The sequence below is a fragment of the Vombatus ursinus genome, unplaced genomic scaffold (genome assembly GCF_900497805.2).
Source record: "Vombatus ursinus unplaced genomic scaffold, bare-nosed wombat genome assembly UNPS02014863.1, whole genome shotgun sequence".
Classification (NCBI taxonomy): domain Eukaryota; kingdom Metazoa; phylum Chordata; class Mammalia; order Diprotodontia; family Vombatidae; genus Vombatus; species Vombatus ursinus.
This window is the reverse complement of record NW_020954641.1, coordinates 538,160-562,912: the sequence shown is the minus strand read 5'-3', so window position 1 is coordinate 562,912 and position 24,753 is coordinate 538,160. Positions and strand designations below refer to the sequence as shown.

Genomic DNA, 24,753 nt, shown 5'->3' with positions numbered 1-24,753 from the left:
TTGGTGTAGAAAAACATTAAGTTCAAAATCAAAACATACCAGCATGGGGGGGGGGTGGAGTGTTTAGAGAGATTTAAGAAGGAAAGTAGAAATGAAGAAGGAATAGTTACAAGGAAAGCACATTTCAGAGGGTAGATTGTAAAGGGGAAAATAAAACAAAAGAAGGAAAGATTAAAAACCAGTGACCAAGATCTAGGAAAGGGGAAGAAAAGAGGAGCAGTGGAGAGGAAGGATTCAGTTCAGTTACAGATCAGTTGTATCAATCACACTTCTCTTTAACTACCTCCTTCATCTTTCTAAAGAGGGGTAGAAAGGAAAAGTAGAAGAGGATAGCATCTTAGTACCTAAATGATAAGTTAATCACACCTGGGAAAAATAAAGTGGAAAAGCACAATAATAAAACTATAATAATAAACCTCAATGCACCCACTTTCAGTCTAGTCAAAATTAAAGAGCAACAACAACAAAAAGCTAAATAAGAAAGAAATTAAAAATCTAAATACTGCTGGTTTGACTGGATATTATAGTACTCTTTTCAGCTGGTATGTTACTCTTTTCAGCAAAAACAATGACCCAGAGTAAGGTCTATAATAGACCAAAGCCAATTCTAGACTCTAACTCTCTCAGTCTTGGTTTTGAAGTCTGTCACCTCCAATCAGGAATTTGGGAGAAATCTAGGCCCTCTAGACTTCTTCCACATTTTGCACCAGCTTTTGAACTTATCTAGAACTTTCCATCATGTCTTCCTTCCCTGAGACTCACCATTGGGAAATCTCATTACCCTGCAAGGTTGAATCATCTTGGTCCAACCATCTCATCGACCTCCTCTGCCCCCTTGCTTGGACCTCTGACTAGAGGGACAGGGCCCTGGACTCCAGGGCAAAGCATAATTTTTCTCCACATTTCCCTCCTGCTACACTGCTTCTAGATTTCTCTGGAAAGCCTCATCATGCCTCCATACCCAGCACCTTATCTTCCCCTCCTTTTGTGCTTCCTTTTGTGTGTCTTCGCAGATCAGATTGGAAGCTGCTTGCAGGCTGGGACTGTCTTGGTTTTCATTTATATTTGTATCATAGGTGCTTAATAAATGTTTATTGACTGACTCCCCAGCTCAACAATCCTGGCTCAGAAGGTGGCTCTGGCTCTGCCCCCTGGCCTGGCCTTCCAGCCCCTGACACCCACAGGAGCCCAGGCCTGACCTCCTCTCTGCCTCTCATGAGGTGGCTCAGCAGCCTAGCCTGTGGGGCCACCCTGGGACTGAGAGGAGGCAGAGGCCCAGCCAGTCAGGGGCAGGGGCAAGTAGCACCAAGGCCCCAGGCCAGCCTCCCTCAAGCTTTCCTATCCTGCCCAGGGAAACTCAGGCCCCCGCCCTTCCCATCTCTTCCCATCCCCTCTCCTTCCCCATCATCCCCTCCCACCTGAGACTGCGATTTGGGGGGAGGGTTTGCCCTGGGACCCCCTGGGCCTAGCTGAGAGAGGGGACCATTGTCATCCCTTTTGTCTTCAAGCCTCCCTGCCCCCACGATACAGAGAGGAAACTGAGGCACACGGGGGAAGTGACATGCTGTGGGACTCCCAGCTGGGAAGTGGGGGCTGAAAGAAATCCTCAAGCTTGAGATGAAAAACTTCCCTAACTTCCAGGTTGATAAAGCTAATTTATTGACTTGGCAAGGGCTCATCCTTCCTCACAACCCTCCATATGGCAAGGGAGCCTTCAGAATCAAGATCAGCTTCCCAGCAGAGTATCCATTCAAATCATCTAAGATCACTCTTAAAACAAAGACTTACCACCCTAACATTCATGAAAAAGGACAGTTGTGTCTGCCAGTAATTAGTGCTGAAAACTGCAAGCCAGCAACCAAAACTGACCAAGTCATCCAGTCCCTCATAGCACTGACGAACGACCCCCAGCCTGAGCGCCCCCTGCTAGCTGACCTAGCTGAAGCGTACTCTAAGGACCTTGAACAATTCTGTAAGAACACTGAAGAGTTTACAAAGAAATATGGGGAAAACCTACCCGTGAACTAAATCTTCCCTGATTTATTCCAAGCAGCGCCAACATAGACTTTGAACAAGGCATTTGCAACACGCTGCAACCAGGAATCTTTGGGAAATTAACACGGGACACCTCCTGGTGTTAAATTGTGGCAGTTACTAATTTTCTACAATTTTCTTAATCAAAAGTGGTCTAGGTGAACCTGTAAAGAAAGGATTAAAAATTTAAGATGTTCTAGTTCTGATACCTTTGTGTTAAAAATCACTACTTCAAAAAAATTAATTTTTCTTTAAATCATTGCTTCAATCTACCTTAAAAAAAAATTAAATCCTGGCTCAAATCAAGGTTCCCTCTCCACCCACAACCCTATGTTTATGGTGATCAGCCCAATTATTCTTCCTGGTTTCCTGCAAGATCTGTATGATCTGTTACTCTAAAAGGAAATTCTACTGATTTCATGTTTTTGGGAAACCAGACTAGCACAAGATTGCATGTGACAGGACTCAGGAATCTGGTGATTACCCCTTCATTTCTGGCTCTTAGCTCCAGGTTAACTTTTCCATAAGAAAGTCATTCAGAAATCAGTTGAAATTTGTTTCCAGCTTCCTGCGTTCATACAAGCTAATTTCACAATCAAGGTGGATTCCTGCCTATATATAATGCTGGTCCACAGAAGCAGAGCTCAGAACAGCAGCTCACTTGGGTTCACTTCACTCCACTCACCTTGCCAAAACTTACACCATGAAGGCAGCAGCTGTATGCCTGTTACTGATGATGACACTGATATCCATCTTCCGTGAGTATATCTTTCCTGACCCAGCCCTAACCCCTAATATCTGCTGTCCTCTTACAATGACTGACCCAGAGAATACCAGGATAAACATATGTGAGAAGTGGGCACTCTTCCTGTTCAGCATAACAGCTTTAAAAGGAAATACATTTACTTTTTTGGATCTGCCAAGAGAAATCATGGAATATCAGGGCTGGAAGAGACCCTAGGAGACAGAACTGAGATTATAAGAGCTTGAAGGGACCTTAGAACATACAATATTGAAGGTTGTAGGATCATAGAATATAAAATGTTGGCATTGGAAGAAATCATTAAAAATGTACTTTCAGCGATGAAATGGAATTTTCAAGTTAATATCAGAGCTAGAAAAGGATTTAGTAGATGAAATCCAACCTGTTAGAAATATAACAGATTCCAGAACATAGAATTTTAAACTTGAAAGGGTCTTCAGAGTTTACTTAATAAATTCTCTTCATTTTAAAGAGACAGAAAATGAGGCATGGTGAAAGTAGAAGAAAGAAGTTACTTCCTTCCATTACATTAAATGGAGTTTCTTGTCACATTAGAGGAAAAAGTTTCCTAAGACTAAGAGAGCAAGAGGAGGAGCATTGTTGGGTCATTCAAGAGGTCACACTGCTTAATACTTTTGCCTTCTTTATTTCTATTCCATATATACAGTCAGAAGAAAAAGTAAGTCTTCTCTCCCTCAATATCAAACCTTTTTGATATTGCATTCCTATCTTGTAATGACATTGCATTTCACATAAAAGTGGGCCCCAAATTTAAATTATTTTGAAAGAAGATGAGAACAAAATGTATTCGATATCGAGGCTTATTCCCAGATGGCATTCTGAGTCAGCCTTCAATGGACTTTTCTCCAGTTGTAAATTTTAAAGTTATGCCCTGGATAAACAGAAACCAAGTCCACAATGGCAGAAGACAAGAATATTATCCAGACAGGATAGGTAAAGCTCAAGGTCACAAATCAGAAAACAGTATTATGGAGTCTCCTAGTCTAAAAACATACTCTACCAACATAGATCGGCACATAAGCTGTAATTTATAAATGTTGAGGTTTGTCAAAATCACAAGAGTTGGTAAGATACTTGTCAATATGATCATACAACCAATATAAAAGAAGCAGGGCTAGCACCTAAGTCTTCCTGCTTCCAAAGCTGACCATCTATCTATTCTGCCATTCTGTCTCTTACTCTGCATCTTCTAGATGGTCAATAAATGTCTGTTGAATAGAAGATGGGATTTCTGGAGATCAGAGTTCCTCACCCCTCCATGACTATGAAATACAGGGCAAGGGTTAGGGGAGGGGGGAATTGGTCTCAGGGGTTCTATGTGAAGATTGTAGGTATGATTTTCACAGTATTTCTGACCATTTCCCCTTTCAGATCCAGAGACCCAAGCATCTCCAAGTTTTTAGAAACTTGACTGTGTAAAAATCCTATGACCCAAGAAGGTGATAATGTTCATTATTGATTTTTCAGGTTGACTGCAAAGGTTATGAAAAACTGCCAACAGGACAGTCTTGACCATGCACTCTAGATTACACACCAATATGTGATTCTGATGGGAAAACATATCCCAATAAATGTACTTTCTGCAATGCTGTTAAGTAAGTACAGGCATCAAATGGAAGGGAAGCAAGTTAGTAGGGATAGGGTTAGGGGTGAGGCAGAACTCAGTAGTTAATACAATGGAGATATATTCTTGAATGATATGAGATCAGGGAGTGAGAAACCATTGTTCCATTCCCTTAAAGTTTATCCCAACAGCAGATCAGTATATACCAGCAGTTCTGTTAGCCAGATGATTCACACTCCTCTCTGCCACATTTACTCACTCCATTACCCTTCCCTTCCTCTATGTGTACTGGTATACCCACTTTATAGATAAGAAAACTAAGGCATAAAGCAGTAAAAAGAAGTATCCAAAACTAGAACAGTAGGGAGAGACAAAGCCAAGATTTGAATCCAGTGCTCCTTCCATGACATCGTGTAACCTATATCAATAGGGCCAACTTCAACACTTTGGGCCTCTGTTTCCATGTGAATAGAATTAGTTACATGCTTCCATAGTTTGTTTGCATATGTATAAAATTAGTGCATACAAGTAGCTGGACAGTATAATTGGCTTATTCCTTCCAGAGTCAACAATCAAGTTAACAAGCAATGTTTTTATAAATGTATGAACTAATTGCTTACCTTTGGACAAGTCACTCAAATACTCAATGGTCATTTTTCATTTTTAAGATCAGAGGATTCCATGAATCCTGTTAGCTCTGACATGCTACAGCTCTAACTCTTCTCCTTAAAGGCATCCATATTTGTTCACATATCCTCTCCTTCCCACTCATGACTCATCCTATTCATCTTTTCAAATACTAAACAGAGGAGCACACATGTTTGTGTGACCAGAAGTGTATAAAAGTTTGTGTTGTATTTTTATCTCTGTTCATCATATTTCCTTCAAGTGATTTATGTCTTATTTTAGATTACTAGTTCTGACTTTAGACATTAATATGTTTCTACACCTCCACTAACTAGCTGCTCTGATGCCTTATTGTTGCATGGAGGTAGCCCTGGATTCTCAAAGTTATATCAGGTGTGTGCAAGTTTGTGGTGAGGTCTAACCAATGCAGAAAGTCTTCCAACATGAGTACAGTGACAGCTTTTTTTCTGTCATTAAGAGACTTGCGTACCTAATTTTAAAAATTATAACGAGATAATCATAACCAGAAGGTTGTCTACAGGGTGGTGAAATTTCTTTGTCACAGCAATTCATCAAGACTGGAAGGAGTTGAAATCTGATTGAGTGTAAAAATTTCAGAAATTTGAAGAATTGGCTTTTATGACTCCTAGTAAAAACAAGGTGGAGTGCAGTAAGATCTGATATTGATTGACTGATAAACAACCAAAAGCTATGGTCATTTTAATAGAAATAGTATGTGACTTCAGAAGTCAGACAGTGAAGCATGTCTCCTGTCTCTCCACAGAGTGCTGGTGGGCTCTCAGTGAGAAGTGAAACCTATATTTTAAGACATGGAGAACATGTTGTTTGGGATTTTGTTATTGTTGTTTCTTTGTTTCCTGTACTAATTTGTTATGAGGGAGGGTTCTATTGCTAGAGAGAGGGTTGAGTAGTGGAGAGACATCGAATAATGGCAATTTAATGGTTTTTTTAATAGCATAAATTAAATGTTTTAAGGATAAGAAGAGTAAATTTTATGAGGAAGTTTAGAAAACAACAGCAACATAGTATTACATAAACATGGAATCTCAAGTGTCAGAAGAGATATCAGAGACCCCCTAATTCTGCTTTTACCCATTGCATGAATTACCCAATGCACCTCCAAGTGATCATCTTACTTCTGTTTAAACACTGCCTGTGACAGGGAGCTCATCACCTCCCTAAACAGCCTTTTCCATTGTTCTCTCCTCTGAAGAAAGGAGGAAGTTGGACTATTAATATCAAAGGTCATTTCTACAATTTGAAGTTTGACATCACAAAATGGGCTTGTGTATTAGTGAGCCTCATTTAACTTTCTTTTCTCGTCCCATAGGCAGAGTGATGACAAAATCAAATTTTCACATGAGGGGCAGTGTTTAATTAGAGGATCAGTTCTGAAATGTCCTCCAGTGCTTTTCATTCCTACTAGAAGATAATACACAAGACATCTCTAATTTCCAGAAGATTCTCCTTCAGAATGTTGGTTCTTCAACCTCACTTAGAGTGTTCCTTGTTGAATAAAGGAAAATTCACTGAATTTTTTTGTCTGAATTCTCTTAACTGGAGAGATAAACAAAGAACCTAAGATGTAGTAAGATATCCAATGTCATAACAGGATTGGAATCTGGAATATCCCACCTACAGAAGACTTGGTATTGGACAGGGGAGAGGCAGAACATGTTTGCTGGCTTCCAGACTATCAAAGAATTAGGGGGTTTTTTTCTTCTTAGCCTCAAAGGGCAAGGTTAAGACACACTGAGGTGGCAGGTTGCTTTTTACAGGGAGAAGAATTTCAGCTTGATATGAAGAACTTCCTAAGAATTAGAGTCACTCAAGAGTAGAATTGCTGCCCAGGAAGGAGTGACCTTTTGTAACCCTAATTTTTCAAGGAAATGCTAGATGACCATTCACTGGGGATTCTTTAAAGGATATTTCTGCTATTTCAGTAATGGTTTGGAACTTCAAGAAATTCACTGAGATTTTTCAACTCTCCACTCCTCAAGAATGTTTTACTAAAATCCAAATGCTCAAAGGAAATATCAAGGTTCATCAGTTAGGGATCAAACCTCATGGTAAAGATCTAGAAGAAGCACCTGTGGGAAGATGAAACAATTCCCTTGCACAAAGGAAAGCAAAGGATGAAAGGAGGGTTTCTGACTGTTGGAGGGTGTCTGTGTGATGAAATTTTTGCTATTAACATGTGTATATGTGTGTACATATGTATGTATATACATATATGTGTGTGTATGTATGTATGTATATATATGATGTGGGAAGCATCTCAGAACACTGGCTTTGATTCTTAGATCTTGAGACCAGATCTATACCAACCTATCCCTATCTCAAAGTGAGCCATGCCATTGTATACTGGAGAGAACAGGGCATCTGAAATGAGAGCTGGAATCTTGCCTCTACAAGTCATTGTCTATGTGAGTTAGACTAAATCAATAAATCTCGCTTGGCCTCGTTTTCCTCCTTGATCAAATGAAATGTTTGGATTAGATGATCCAATAAGATTTCCTCAAGCTTTAAATCTATGATCTATATGACCTAAAAAGGAGCCTTGGGAGCATATTTGTCATCTATGTTTCACTATTTAAAGCTTATGTATCTGGGTTGCCATTGGTCAAAATGCTCAGGGGTTATTGGCACTGCACCCATTTAACATATGGGGTCACACATCATGGGACCAACAAAATAGAGAACTAAATATTTTTGCCAATCCTTATGTACTCTCACAAACTCCCCAAAATAGAAACCATGCCAAACCAATCAAGTAATTGCTGCTTTCTCCACAAGCCAAAATGATAATGTGCCTTAGGATCTTCCCTACATGTAGCATAAGGTGTCAGTGTGGCCTCTGGGGAGGTACAATAGACATTTCTAACCTCTTCTCTCATCATTCTTCTCCAAGGGAGACTTTATTCCCTACCAGGAAGAGAAGCAGCAGGTTGAGGACTGAAGTTTGAACTCTCTGCTCTCTTTAAAGAAAGGAGGTGCCAGGCTAGAATTGGATCTATTTGCTCTCTTAAATATTGTTATTCTAGGGGATGTGGTTTTCAGGATCAGGTTAAACTTCTCATCGCTGTTCCTTGTTGGGGGAAGCAAAGCATTACCCCAAGATTTATATCCAAGTCTTGGCCACTCATGCAGGTACAGAGCATTGATCTCCATCAATTAGGAGGGGTACCATCCCAATAGGCAATGAGACTTGGGTAACTGTAATAATCCTACCAAGGTAATAGCCTTATAACTTAATAATAAAAAGTCTAATTCATAATGGACTCATTCACCATAACTTCCCCCATGAGCATCTACCTTCTGATAGGGCACATAACCTGACCCTGAAAGAAAAAGAGTAGGAAGTTCATGGGAGCTCAGATTGCAACCAAAAATGACCTAACCTGTAAATCTGAGCCTAGCAACAAATGAAAAGAGATGAAAGTTCAATAAAGAAGAGACATTTCAAAATACTCATAGAAAGAATACTATACCTGAATAAATTGTTTGCTTCCCAAACATCCCTGAAACCAGAAATACAGGAAGGCTAAATAATTACTTCAACCAAAGACAGCAATAAAAACAAAACAAGAAGACAGAAGCAATTTAGAGATTTCTTTCTAAATGTACAAAAGTAGATAAGGATGAAAGTGAAAAGTAAGAAAAAAAACTGAAAGATCATGCACTAAACCTCATCACCATCATTAACTACAGGAAAATCACTGTTCTTGTTTTTGTCTTTAATGATGGTAAATTGCAGAAAGGGAGGGAGAAAAAAATGGAGTTCTGGAAAAAAGTATGCAGAAGAGAATACGTGATGGGCCTTATTGGCGAAATGGAAAATAAGTACACTGAAGAAAACAATTCCCTAAAAAATACAATTGGCCAACTGGAAAAAAAAAAGTACACTGAAGAAAACAACCCCTTAAAAAGCAGATTTGACCAAACAGAAAAGGAGACACAAAAACTCACTGACAAGAAGAACTCCTTAAAAAGTAAAATGGGCCAAACGGGAAAAGAAATATAAAATCTAATAGAAGAAAACAATTTTTTTTTAAAAATTAGAATTGGGCAAGCGGAAGCTAATGACTCTATGAGAGAGTGAGAATCAGTCAAACAGAAACAAAAGAATGAAAAAAATAGATGAAAACATAAAATACTTCATTGGTAAAACAACTGACCTAGAAAACAGATTCAGGAGAGTCAATTTAAAAATTATTGGTCTAGATGAAAATCATGATGTAAAAAAGAGCCTGGATAGCATCTTTCAGGAAATCATCCAAAAAAACTGCCCTGAGGTCCTAGAACCAGAGGGTAAAATATCCATAGAAAGAATTCACCAATCACCTCCTGAAAGAGATCCCAAATTGAAAACACCAAGGAATATAGTAGCCAAATTCCAAAATTACCAGGTAAAAGAGAAAATCCTGCAAGCAGCCAGAAAGAAACAATTTAAATATCATGGAACCAGTCAGGATTACAGCTTCTACATTAAAAGATTGTAGGTCATGTAATACAATATTTTGTAAGGCAAAGGGGCTTGGATTACAACAAAGGATCAACTACCCAGTGAAAATGAGCATAATCTTTCAAGAGAGGAGATGGATATTCAACAAAATAGGGGGCTCCCAAACCTTCCTGATAAAAAGACCAGAGCTCAACAGAAAATTTGATCTTCAAATATGAGACTCAAGAGAGACATAAAAAGGTAAATGGGAAAGAAAAAAAATAATATGCTATTAATAAGGGCAAAATGTTTACATCCCTACAAGAGAAGATGACATTTGTAATTCTTGAGAATTGTATTGTTATTACACCATTTTAAAGGGGTATACATAGAGGGAGTGGGTATAAATCGACTTTGATGTAAGCATAAAAAAATCTAAGTGGGTTAAATGGATCTAAGTAAGTGGATTAATCTGATCTAATTAAAGGATTGAAATGGGAGGAAAGGAAAGGAGGAGGCAGAGAAGACTAAATTACATTACAGGAACAGGCACAAAAACCTATTACAGTAGAAGAAAAGAAGGGAGGGAGATCAGCATTGTTTGAACCTTACTCTCATCAGATTTGACTCAAGGAGAGAATAACATAATCAGTTAGCTATAGAAATCTAATTTCTCCATAAGCCGTAGGAGGGAATGGAGAAAGAAAAGGGGGGTGTTATAGAAGGGAGGGAAGAAGTAGTAAGGGCAAAGGGGAAGAGGGAGGGGACGAAACCAAGGGAGGCCTTGGTCAAAAGCAAAACACTAGTGAGGAGGGAAAGAGAGAAAGGAGAAAGAAAAGTATAAGCAGGTGGGAAATAGGATGGAGAGAAAGACACAGATAGTAATCATAACTGTGAATGTGAATGGAATGAGCTCTCCCATAAAACAGAAGCAGATAACAGAATGGATTAAAAACCATCATCTTACAATATGTTGTTTACATGAAACACATTTGAAACAGAGGGACACACACAGGGTAAAGGTAAAAGGATGGAGTAGAATATATTACGCTTCAGCTGAAGTAAAAAAAGAAGGGTTAACAATCCTCATCTCAGACAAAGCAAAAGCAAAAATAGATCTTATCAAAAGATTAAGGAAACAACATCCTGCTAAAAGGCACCATAGACAATGAAGTAATATCATTACTAAACATATATGCACCAAGTGGTATAGCATCCAGATTCTTAGAGGAGAAGTTCAGGGAGTTACAGGAAGAAATAGATAGCAAAACTAAACTAGTGGGGGACCTCAACCTCCCTCCCTCCGAACTAGATAAATCTAACCACAAAATAAACAAGAAAGAAGTTAAAGAGGTGAATAGAATTGTAGAAAAGTTAGATACAGTAGACCTCTGGAGAAAACTGAATGGGGATAGAAAGGAATATACTTTTTTCTTGGTGGTATATGGCACATACACAAAAATTGACCAGGTACTAGGGTAAAACAACTTCACAATCCAATGCAGACAGGCAGAAACATTAAATGCATCTTTTCAAATCATGATGAAATAAAAATTAGGTGTAATAAAGGGCCATGGAAAGATAGACTAAAAAATAATTGGAAACTAAATAGTCTAATCCTAAAGAATGAATGAGTTAAATAACAATTCATAGAAACAATCAATAACTTCATGCAAGAGAATGACAATAATGAGACAACATACCAAAACTTATGGCATGCAGCAAAAGCAGTTCTAAGGGGAAATTTTATATCTTTAAATGCTCAAATGAATAAAATAGAGAAAGAAGAGATCAATGAATTGGGCATGCAATTTAAAAAAAAAACTAGAAAAAGAACAAATTAAGAATCCCCAATTAAATACCAAATTAGAAATACTGAAAACCAAAGGAGAGATTAGTAAAATTGAAATTAAGAAAACTAATGAACTAATAAATAAAACTAAGAGCTGGTTTTACAAAAAAAAACAATAAAATTGATAAACCTTTGGTTAATTTAATTTATTAAAAAAAAGAAAGAAGAAAACCAAATTACCAGTATCAAAAATGAAAAGGGTGAATCCACCACCAATGAAGAGGAAATTAAAACAATAATTAAGAACTATTTTGTCCAACTGTATGCTAATAAATTTGACAATCTTAATGAAATGGATGAATATTTACAAAAATATATATTGCCCAGATTAACAGAAGAGGAGATAAATTACTTAAATAACCCCATATCAGAAAAAGAAATTGAACAACTCATTGATGAACTCCTAGGAAAAAATCTCCAGGGCTAGATGAATTTACAAGCAAATTCTATCAAACATTTAAATAACAATTCATTTCAATACTACACAGACTATTTGGGAAAATAGCTGAAGAAGGAGTCTTACCAAATTATTTTTATGATACACATATGCTGCTGATATCTAGACTGGGAAGAGTCAAAACACAGAAAGAAAATTATAGACCAATTTCCCTAATGAATATAGATGCAAAAGAAAGAGGGCTCTTCTAAAATCTAAGAGGCAGAGAAACAAGTTGTAAGAGATAGTGTAAAGGGGATTCCTGTTCTGATGTATATGGCCTGCATTAGAAAGACCTGAGAATCCTTACTCTCTGAGACTCTGTGAATCATGTTATGGATAAGGAAATTCTGGGGCAAGGAAAATCCCTCACTACTTAGATCTCTTTTACCCCCTTAACCACAACTGAGTCCCTGGTATACTGCCCACAGGTGCCAGAAGCTAAAAGGACAGTTTTAATAAAAATCAGGAAGCCCAGAAGAGGTACTTAGTTGAGATGGAGTTAAAAATAAAAATAACTCTTCTACTGAAATCTTCATCCAAAGACACAGGATAATGTGGAATTGACTCTACAGCTCAAAGACCAGGAGAGGGCAGGCTCTGATCTCATCTTATCAAGGTGAAGAGACTAGAAGAATGAGCCCAAGGATAGATTGGGTATCTGTGGTCCAAGAACCAGCCTAGCTAAGTGAAGAAGTACTCATTACCAGAAAATAGGCCAAGGTGGTACAGGGAACAGGGGAGGCAGAGAGGAGGCTGGACAGGGGAGAGAGGGGAAAATTGTGATTTGTTTGCTGCTTCACTTAAACCATTATTTATGTATAGGATGAGATCTGCATCAAAGGACAGTGAATCTGCAGCTAAATCCATAGATCCTTCCAATATGAGAGTAATACTCACATATAAAGAATCACCATATAAAATCTAATTTAACTCAACAACTATATATTAGGTGCTTAATAGATGTAAAGTACTGCGCTCTGTGCCAGGGATAACCCTCCCAAAAAAGAGGAAAACCATCACCCAACATCAAAGAGCTTACAATATACTAGGTGAATAGATTCTTTTTTGGCAGATACATTTTATCCTGTGCTTCTCAACACGTGTGCTGGGCCCAGAGTTGCAGATAATTGCATGGAAACTTATATAGTCACATGAGAGTGAGAGGGTGGTAGTCTCCTAACTCTACGCTAGTCTGCCTCATTCCTCACAACAAAAAAAAATATTATGCTAAGAGCAAAATACCTTTGAGAATCACTGATTTTAACAGATGAATAGTTACAACATAGTGTAAGGTCAGAGAAAACACTAATTAAGGTAGTAAAGAAAGGCTTATCCCAGGGTAGCAGGGATAGTGAGGGCAGAAGTAGTGAGGTAGGGATACCACTGGCTATGGGCATTTACAGAAGAGCAGAGATCTTGATTTCAGTTCCAGGATAGAAGGGAGAACTGAAGGAGGATCTGGGACCAGAGACACCATCCCCCATACCTCAAGAGTAGAGGTGATTACAATAGTAAGCTGCACCAAATTTTTAAAAATAAGCAGAGAAAGGAGAAAGAACTCAACCATAGAAAGTTACTATGGGAATAGAGAATACTGGGGCTTATCTTCAGAAGAGGATACTGAAACAATAAAGCCCCTTCTACACCAAAGGATAACATCAAATGGTCACCTGCCCAAAAATAATTCATAAAAGGTCTTGAAAACACCATCAAAAATCAAATGAGAAAGAGTGAGAAAAATTTTAAGGATAAGAAAAACAAGAAGATTATGAAAAGAAAGTCAACCAACTGGAAAAGGAGATCTAGAATCTAAAGGAGGAAAACAACACCTTGAAAATTAGAATTGGGCAAGGGGAAGCCAGTGAAGTTATAAGAGACCAAAACATAATAAAACAAAATATAAAGAATGAGAAATGGAAGAGAATGTGAAACATCTCACAAGAAAAATAACTGATCTGGAGAACAGATCAAGAAGAGAAAATATAAGAATAATTGGACTACCTGAAAGCTACAATCAAAAAAATGATCTTGATACAATAATGAAAGAACTAATTAAAGAAAATTATCCTGAAGGATTAGAACAAGAGGAGAAAGTAGAAATAGGAAAAAAAAATCTACCAATAACCACCTGAGAGAGATCCTATGAGGAAAACCTACAAGAATATCATAGTCAAATTCTGAAATCTCCAAAGAGAAAATATTACAAGCAATAAGAAAAAAACAATTTACATATGGCAGTGCCACAGTTAGAATCACAAAAGACCTAGCAGTAGTGACACTAAAAGACCACAAATTTTGGAACACTATATATCAAAGAGCAAAAAAACTGGAGTTGCAGCCAAAAATATCATACCCAGAAAAGTTAAGCATAATCCTGGGTGAAAAAAAAATATATTTAATGAATTGCCAGACTTCTAGGATTTTGTTGCCAAAAAAAAAAACCAAACCTGAACTAAACAGAAAATTTGCCATACAAGATCCAAGAGAAATATAAGGTACACCTCAAACACTAATTACAAGGGATTCAATAAGGACAGTCTGTTTACTTTTTACAGAAGGAAATGTAAAATATATGTCTAAAATTATTATTAATAATTGGATAGTATGAAAGAAAAATTTGGATAGAACTGTGTATGATGTGATGCTAAAAAGTAAAACCATTTGAGAAAAGGTAAAAAGAGTCATTATCTTATACAAAAGAGGTGTGAGAGGGAGAGTTGACAGAGGAATTAGATGGGAGAGAAGGGTTGGTAGTTCTGGAACTCTACTCTCCTCGGGAATGGTTTAAAGAGGGAACAATACATATATGTCTAGAAGGGTGCAAAAGTCTTCTAAATTCAGAAAGAAATAAAAGCTTAAGAGGATAGAGAGGGGAAAGAGGACAAGGGAGGAATTTTTAGAGATAACTATACTTACATCAGATCTGGGTGAAAGAACAATATGTATATTTAGAAGGGAATACAAGTCTATGACATATATTTGGAAGGCTATAAATGTCTTCTAAGTTGAAATAAAAACAAGAGAATAAAGGGAAAGTGGGGGGGAATAAGGAAGGAATCTCTGGAGAGGGGCTAGTTTAAGGAATAGGAGGACAAGGTAATGGGTAGAAGTAAAGTAGAAGAGTCAGGAGGGATAGGAAATAAGTGATACACACGAACATACAATAATGATCAGGAGCAGAATTGATTGGGGGGAAAAGGCAGAGGTAATAATCATGATCTCAGACAAAGTTAAAGCTAAAATAGATGTAATCAAAAGAGAAAAACAGAGAAACTACACTATGTGTCAGCCATATTAATCAATATTATTTTAGACTATTTAAAATAAATAGATAATATAAGGATGAAATATTGCTATGGTATATGAAATGATGAGCTGGTGGACTTAGAAAAAAAATAGGGAAAGACTTGGACTCATGAAGGAAGATGTTATCCACCCTCAGAGAAACAGAGGACAAACAAGTATAGTAGAATTTTACATAGATATAGATGAATGTATATTTCTATATATGAGTATGATTATAAATATATAAGTATGTATATGTATGTATATATATGTTTTGTGTATATATATACACATACACATATAGTGGGGTGTGTGTGTGTGTGTGTGTGTGTGTGTGTATCCATGTTTAATTGTAACCTTCTTGAGGGAGAAATGTGAGGAAGCAGAGAGAGAACAAAGTAAAAAGTGCACAGCAGAGAACAAAAGAAAACTCACAAGGAAGCAAAGGAAAGATGGACAGCTCTGAACACAAAGTGTAGTATTTACTATATAGACTATCTTGAAATGGAAATTTATTGCTGTATATTTTGAATCCTCTCTTATGTTTTGCTGTGGACAAGGCAATGCTTTTTTTATGTTCTTGTTTTGTATTTAAGCTTTAGTATTGAAGTTTATGTTTTTTTTTTTCTTATTGTGTATTTGTTTTAGTGGTTAAGTATAAAAATTTTAAAAAAAACAGAATGTGGTGAATGCTAAAAGAGGTAAAATAAGCCAGTGAGAACAATGCCTTGAAAAGCAGAATTGGTGAAATGGAAAAAGAGTCACAAAAATTCACTGAAGAAAAACTCTCCTTAAAAAGTAGAATTGATCAAATGGAAAAGTTCACTAAAGAAAATAATTCCTTCAAAATCAGAATTGAGCAAGTGGAACCTAACAACTTCATGAGAAATCAAGAAACAATAAAACAAAACCAAAAGACTGAAAAAATGAAAGACAATGTGAAATATTTCATTGGAAAAACAACTGACCTGAAAAAATAGGTTTTTGTTGCAGGAGAGATCATTTAAAAATTACTGGTTTATCTGCAAGCCATGATAAAAAAAAATTAAAAAGAGCCTAGACATCATCTTTCAAGAAATCATCAAAGAAAACTGCCCTGAAATTATAGAACCAGAGGGTAAAATGGAATTTGAAAGAATCCACCAATCACCTCCTGAAAGAGATCCCAAATGAAAACTCCCAGGAATATTATAGCCAAATTCCAGAGCTCGCAGGCCAAGGAGAAAATATTGCAAGCAGCCAGAAAGAAACAACTGAAGTATCATGGAGCAACAGTCAGGATAACACAAGATTTAGTAGCTTCTACTCTAAAGAATTGGAGAGCTTGGAATATGAAATTCCAGAAGGCAAAGGAGCTTGGATTACAACTAAGAATCACCTGCTGTGTGAAATAGTATAAGCCTTGGATATATAATGAAATAAAGGACTTTCAAGCATTCTTGATGAAAAGAGCAGAGCTGAATAGAAAATTTGCCTTTCAAATACAAGACTCAAGAGAAGCATAAAAAGGTAAACAGGAAAGGGAAATCATAAGGGACTTAATAAGGTTAAACTGTTTATATTTCTACATGGGAAAATGATAATTGTAACTCATAAAAAGTTTCTCATTATTACAGCAGTTAGAAGGAGTATATATAGACAGAGGGCACAAGTGTGAGGTGAACATGATGGATGATATCTAAAAAGATAAAATTCACTGGTGAGAAAGAAGAATGCACTGAGAAAAAGGGAAAGGGAGGACTAGAATGGGGAAATGATCTCACATAAAAGAGGCAAGACAAAGCTTTTACATTGGGGGAGGGCGAGTGAGTGAACGTTACTCTCATCAGAATTGGCTCAAAAAAGAAATAACAGGGGCAGTTAGGTGACATGGTGAATTGAGCACTGGTCTTGAAGTCAGGAGGACCTAAGATCAAATCTGGTCTCAGACACATGATACTCACTAGCTGTGTGACCCTAAGTAAGTCACTTAACCCAGATTGCCTAGCAAAAAAAAAAAAAAAAAAAGAAATGAAATACATAATCACTCAATTGGGTATAGAAATCTATCTTACCCTACAGGAAAGTAGGAAGGAAAGGGGATATGGAGGTGATAGAAGGAAGGGCAGATTGGAGGAGATGGTAGTGAGAAGCAGAACACGTCTGAGCAGTGACAGGGTGAATAGAGAGAGAGAATAGAATAAATGGGGGAAATAGAATGGAGGGAAATATATTTAGCAATCATAGCTGCAGAAAAAAGTTTTGAAATAAGTTTTTCTGATAAAGGCCTCATTTCTCAAGTATATAGAAAACTGAATCAAATTTATAAAAATAAGAGCTATTCCTCAACTGATGAATGATCAGAAGATATGAACAGTTTTCAGAAGTAATCAAAGTTATCTATAGCCATATAAAAATGTTCTAAATCACTATTGATTGGAGAAATGCAAATTAAAACAAAGCCCTGATATGAATTAAATTTACCTCATTGTTGCTGTCATTGCCTGGGCTACAGTTCACTGTGTAGCTGCTATAAATCAATATATATCCATTTAATCAATATAAATCAAGCCAATATAAATCAAGACTCAGTCTCACTGCAGGGGGTCTCCTCATTCTCAGAGCAGACCCCTGCACACATGTCTAGTTTCCCTCCTCTAGTGGAATAAAGAATGCATTTTCCTTATAACCAGAGTTAGCTCGTTGGTTCAGTTTTGTTTCATTTTATTTTTCAGAGTTAACAGTTGGGGTATTACCTCTGTCAGCTATTTGGGATTTTTCAGAGTTAACAGTGGTTGCATAACCTCTGTGTCTCTTTGGTCATTTGTTTTCAGGGTTTGACAACCATAAAATACATAGGGGATACCTTGGAAAAACAGAAGGCAGAATAACACAGTTGTAACAGAATTTATAAAATGAGAGGAATGTCAAATCTAGGAAATAATTTAAACCTACAAAGAACCTTAGAGAAAATCTAGAATGGGGATTCTTAACCTTTTTTTCTGTGACAGACCCCTTTGGCTAGTGAAGCCTATAAATCTGCTCTCAGAATAATGTTTTTAAATGTGTAAAATAAGATTTAAGACTACAAAAGAAGCCAATTATATTGAAATACAATTATCAATTTTAAAAAAAAAACCTTACAAATTGAAAGTTCAGAATCCCTGACCTAGTTCAACTTCCTTAGAGGAGTGAACTGACAAGGTCACATGGCAGAGCCAAAACTAGAACCCAGGAGTTCTACGTACCAATCCAATTTTCTTTCCACTGTATCAACTCTCTTAAGAAGGTGAAGTTGTGTTACTTTCTGAGTTATCCTTCCTCTAACACATGATTTGAATTCTTCCCCTAGAATGGGACTGACTGCTAGACTTTTCTCTACTGTCTACTTATCCCCAATACATCTTTCTTTTTTCCTAATTAATATTTTCATTTTCTGAAATCTGAATGCCTCTTTGTGCTCTTCCTGGAATCTGAGTGAATCATCATTTCCAGAAGGGCACCTAGCCAAACAGGAAGAACAGCACAGCTGGCCCTATTAATATACCAGAGCAAAGCTTTGGGATGAGAGCGGTTGTCAGCTGCTCTGAGTCAGATCAGTAAAATCTCCCAGCAGATCACCAGTAGAAAGGAAAATCTAAGGCTATGACCTGCATTGTTGGACAGCCACGTGGCAGAAAGGGAAAACACTGGCTCTATTTGGGCATGGTAATCTCTGCTCCCTGGAAGGCTGAGGCTGGTGGGTCACCTGAGCTCAGGAGTTTTGAGTTGAAGTGGAACTAAAGCTAATTGGGTGTCCACACTATGGCCAGCACCAACAGGCTCTGGGAGGAAGGGGCCACTAAGACAGCTAGGGAGGGCTGAACTGACCCAGGTTGAAAATAAAGTAGGCCAAAACTCCTGTGCCAATCAGAAGTCATTTTATAAGTGGGATCCCAAAAGTGGGATCAAGCTCATGGGTGGATGTGGAACTTCCAACTTGGCTAAGATAGGAAAAGAAGGAAGGAAGGAAGGAAGGGAGAAAGGGAGAAAGGAAGGAAGGAAGGAAGGAAGGAGGGAGGGAAGCAAGGAGGAAGGGAGGGAAGGAGGAAGAGAGGAAAGGAGGGAGGGAGGGAAGGAAGGAAGGAGGGAAGGAGGGAAGGAAGGAGGAGGGAAGGAAGGAAGAAAAACAAGGAAGAAAGGAAGGAAGAAGAGAGAGAGAGGTAGAGAGGGAGGTAGGAAAGGCAAGGCACTGGATCTGGAGTCATAAGACTTGGGTTCAAATACTCACTCCATCACTTACTACCTATCTGACTTACATCTAAGTCCCTTACTTTCTCTGTATAAAATGACTTACACAAATGTAAAATGAGGGGGTTGAATTAGGTCATTTCTAAGTTCCTGTCCAGCTCTAGATCATATGATATAGGCATTTTCCTAAATACCTGAAAGCCAAATGTGGAACATCCCCTAGGAAGACCTAGATGAGGGGAAAGAAGATAGATAGGTAAATAGATTGATAGATAGATAGATAGATAGATAGATAGATAGATAGATAGATAGATATTATACACATACATATATGTATGTGTATGTGTGCATATTCAACTGTGTGCAGAGACTTAATAAGACATACTTTTCTTCCCTCATACAACTTACAATCTATTGAGGGATAAAAAATATGTAAGTAGTGCAATGCAGAGAGAAAAGTATTGGATTTTGAGTCAAAGATTCTGAATCTGAACCTGCCTTTTGCTATTTACTACCTGTGTGTCTTTACCTCTCTAGACTTCAGTTTAATCTGTAAAATAGGGATAATAATTGGGGGTTGGACCAGATGACATCTAAGGTCCCTTCCAGTTCTAAATCGACGATCCTTTGCCTGGACAGGGAAGGAGTACGATGTAGTAGATACAGAGCTCGTGTGGAAGCCAAGAAGACCTAGGTTAAAGTCTTGCCTCTGATCCTAAATGCTCTATGACCTTGGGGCAAATTATTTAACCTCTAGGCCAAAAGTACTTAACCTGGTTTGTGTCATGGATTCTTTGGCAGCCGGGTGAAGCCTACAGACCCCTTCTCAGAATAATGTTTTTAAATCATTGGAAAAAATGCTAAATTTCAGTTAGAAGTTAGTGAAAATTAAGATGTAAATTTCTTCTTCTCCAAGTTCATGGACCACTTGAAATCCATCCCCTGGGCCCCAAGTTAAGAATCCTTGCTCTAGGCAATTCTCATAGACTCTAGGTTTCAGAGAAGGTGGCCTAACTGAATAGGTAGGAGTTTCCTCATCCTGGAATTCTCTATATCAATAATGTCACAGGTCCATTTCCTCTCCCCCATGTGTAGATAATGATCTAGTTCTTTTTTTATTCAATAAACATTATCATGTGGATCCTATGCTAGCCTAAAAAAGCTATGAGACAGCCCCTGATCTCAAGGAGATTACAAGGTAATGAGAGGAAAACCATGTAAGAAAGTAACTATGACATAAGAAAGAGGGAATTAAGAGCTAGTTCCATGCAAAGTTCTGTTCGAAATTTGAGGAAGGAGAGTTCACTTAGGTAATGAAGTGGATAGAGTGCTGAGCATGGAAGAGGGAAGACCTGAGTCCAAATCAGCTTCTAGCAGTATGACCTTGAGCAAGTCATTTAACTCTATCTGCCTGAGTTTCCTCAACTATAAAATAGGGATCATAATAGCACCTACTTCACAAGATTGTTATAAGGATCTACTCAAATGAGATCAAAGAAGTTAGCATTTGTAAAGCAGAGTGCTTGGCACATAGTAGGCACTTAATAAAGGCTCCTTTCCACCTCTCCCCTGAGGGTGATAGGGATCATGGAAGAGGTGGCAGCTGAGCTGGGCCTTGAAGGAAAGGAAGGAATTTCAACAGACTAAAATTCAATGTATCCTATTCCAGGGATGAGGGAGGGTATGAGTAAAGGCACAGAGACAGAAAAGAGTAGGATGACCATAAGAGACAGAGGATAATCCTGTTTGTCTGGAACATGGGATAACAGGAATCAGAGCAACCAGAGAAAAGGCTTGATTGGAAGATCAGATTGTGGACAGGTACAAAACAGTGTAAAATAAGGGCCCAAGAAAGGTGCCCCCAAGCAGCTTTTTCCTATCTCAGCAGCCTTGGAACTTCAGGAGGGTGGCATAAATGAGTCTTAGTCAAGACAACAAATGCCTGTAGTTTTTATTAGCTTTTTCATTCGTCTGTCTGACACAGATTTCCATACTGGGTCCCAATGAACGGAAACAACGAATCCCATGAAGTGGACCCATGTATTCAAATTCACTGTATTCAAAGTTATAACTTTATAAATTATGATAAGTCATTTCAGACCAATGAAAATACACAGTGCAGATTTAGAGCCACCATGGCATGGGAGTAATTGTTTTCGCTGACAGTGATCCAGCTGTATTCATATTAAGGACATCATTACTGTAGAAGAAAAATTAGCACTCTGACTTTTAAGTTTCAAATCTATCAGAGAGATTTTATAAACATACAGTTATGTATGTGGATATTTTAATATTTAGAGCCATTGTTGCTTTTAGAGGGATTTATACAGCAAAGTTGCCCCAGCTAATCAAAACTCTTCTTTCCCTAATAAGGTCTTCATCATTTCATACTATTCAGAACCAAAACCAAAATTACATATTCAAGATTAAGCAAGGGTTGAGATGAAGCAAGAGTTCAGAATTTACATAACTACTTATCAAACAAAACAAGTGTAACTAAAAAATACCAGTGCACCCTGGAGAAACATTTTCCTAAAACTATTCAATCTCTCTTTGATTCTCTTTTCAGCCTGATGAAAGGTTAACTCAAAAATACTACTATTAATTGAATTAATCAAAGATATCATCCACCAGTTAGTCTGATATCTAATCACTACAAGAAGGAGTCGTTCCTAGGTTGAACAGGTCTCTCCCTTTAGAAACTGGTTAGTCCTTCTGTTTCTGTTGTTCAGAAATTTCAGTCCTATCTGTCTCTCCATGTCACCATTTCCAGATTTCCTTTGCAAAGATACTGGAAAGGTTTGCCATTTCCTTCTCCAAATCACTTTATAGATGAAGAAACTGAGGCAAACAGGGTAAAGTGACTTGCCCAGGGTCACACAGCTAGTAAGTATCTAAGGCTGAACTTGAACTCATAAAGATGAGTCTTCCTGATGCCAAGCCCAGTGCTATCCACTGCACCACCAGATACCCATCAGTCTTTCAATAAGAATGATGAAAAAAAAATGTTGATCAAGGATATTGTTTCAGATCTCATAGTTAAAGAACGATTGTAAGGGTTTCTCATTGCAGATTAGATAAAGAACTTCTGACTAAAGTACTGAGAAAAATGATTTCTTGGCTTTTTATATTTTTTAAAGAGAGCAGGGGCCTTAGGGTGCTTCAATGTCCTTTTTAGTGACTTAGGAACTAAGCAGTCTTTGCATGAGGATCATAGGAGACACTTCATGAACTATCCATATAACCCTTCATTTTAACAATGAGGAGATGGAGGAGGCCCAGAGAGATCAAGTGACTCTCTTAGGGTCAGACAGATAGCTGTATTTAAGATCATAGACCTAGAGTTACAAAGCACTTTATAGGCGGTCTAATACAACCCCTGCATTTTTTACAGATGAGGAAACTGAGACCCAGAGAGAATGTGACTTTCTCACAGAATTCAAGAACTAGAAGCTACCTCAGCAGCCATCTACTCAGACTCATTCATTAAAGGACTCCCAAGTAGAACATGCCTCACAAGGTATGCTGGAAAGCAGTGGGGTACACTGGAAATTATGATGGAGGTTTGGAGTCAGGAACTAGGTTGGATTTCTGGCTTTACTACTTTCTGTGTCATTTTGCATAAATCACTTAACCAATCTGACTTTCAGGTTCTTATCTGTAAACGAGGAGAATGAACTTAATGTGCTCTAAGAGCCCACTCTAAATCTACTATCCTAATTGGTCACTCAGGGTCACACAGATTATAAGGAGAAGAGCAGGGATTCAAAACCAGATTGCCAGACTCAGGATGAAATACTCTTACCACTATCCTACATTGCCTGAGTCATATCCAGGCCTAAGGAATCAGGTATCAATAGGAGTGCCCAGTGGGGCCTGGGAGTGTTTCTGTCTTCCATTTGTGAAGCAGAACTGTAGGTGGGAATGTTTGAGAGGTGAAAATTCCGTGAACTGATCGGGAGGTAACCTACCCTTGTTGTAAACTCCCTCGTATGGCATAAGCCATCAGCAGAGAGAGAAAAATATGTTGAAGGCTTGAGATCTCCCCTGGCCATTCCTCCTCCTCCTCCTGATCTTTACTCTATCCCACAGAAATCCAGAAACAATTAAAGCCAACTTGTCCTTAGAGCCCTGGAAGTGTTTCCTTCCTCTAACCAGATGAAACTGGAAGGATGAGACAGGTGAAAGAACCTGTTCTGGGAGTTAAGAAGTCTAGATTTGAGCCATGGTTCTGCCACTGACCCTCTGTGTGACCTTAGACAAGTCGTAACATCATAGTATAGAAAATCTGTGACTGTCATAGATTTATAGATTGCTACTGAAAAATAGACTGTCCAACTTGAAAGGATCCTTCAAAGTCACATGTGGCAATACCCTTTATGTCACAAAGGAGGAAACTGAATTTTGGAGGGGTCAAGAGATTTACCCAACAACATACACCTAGTAGATCTGGAATGACAAACTAAGTCTCCTGACTCATAGTCCAGTGCTCTTTCAAAGAACTACACAAACCCCTAAGTTGTTGTGGTTTTTTATTCAGTAAATATTTATTAAGTTTCTACTATATTCAAGGCCTTGTGGATACAAATAGGGATACAACGATATGTTTCCTTGTGTACTCTGAGTCTTTCACCTATCTACAAGTGGGTAGCATAGTTTGTTATCAGTCCTCTGGAATCATGATTGGCCATTACCCTGATAAAAGTTCCTAAGTCTCTAAGTTGTTTGTCTTTACAATATTATTGTCATTGCATAGAGTGTTCCACTGGTTCTGGTCATTTTATTCTGCCTTGGTTCGTACAAGTCTTTAAAGATTTTTCTGAAACCATTCCCTTTACCAGTTCTTATAGCCCACTATATTGCATCACATTCATATACCATAACTTGTTCTGACATTTATGGGCACCTCTCAGATTCCCATCCTTTGCCATTTCATTTCAAAAAGAGCTATATATATTTATACACATCCTTAGAGTTTGTTTGTTTATTTTTTTTTACTTAGGACTAATCTCTCTCTTTACCTGCCCTCCCTCTAATTCCCCTTTCCCCTCTCACCACTTTCCTCTCTATTTCCCTGTTGAGTGAAAAGCATTTCTTTTATTTAAATTTATTTAGAACTTTATTTTTCCCTAGTTACATGTAAAAACAATTTTTAACATTTGTTTTTAAAACTCTGGGTTCCAAATATTCTCTCTTCCTCCTTCCTTTCCTGCCACCCCTATTGAGAAGGCAAACAATTTGATATAGGTTATAAATGCATAGTCAAGCTAAACATATTTCCATATTAGTCATGTTCTAGAAGAAAATAAAGACCAAAACTTAAAAATTGAAGAAATTTAAAATTTAAAAGGTATTCTTTGATCTGTATTCAGATTCCATCAGTTCTTTCTCTGGGGATGGATAGCAATTTTTATCATAAGTCCTTCAGAACTGTCTTGGATCACTGTATTGCTGAAAATAGCATTCACAGCTGATCATCTTACAATATTGCTGT

General features: G+C 37.7%; 2 pseudogenes; both read left to right on the top strand.

The window, feature by feature from the left end:
• Window positions 1-2,028, top strand: part of LOC114027570 — a 10,529-nt pseudogene extending 8,501 nt beyond the window's left edge.
• A 709-nt stretch (window positions 2,029-2,737) lies between these two features.
• LOC114027569 overlaps window positions 2,738-24,753 on the top strand; it is an 80,900-nt pseudogene continuing 58,884 nt past the window's right edge.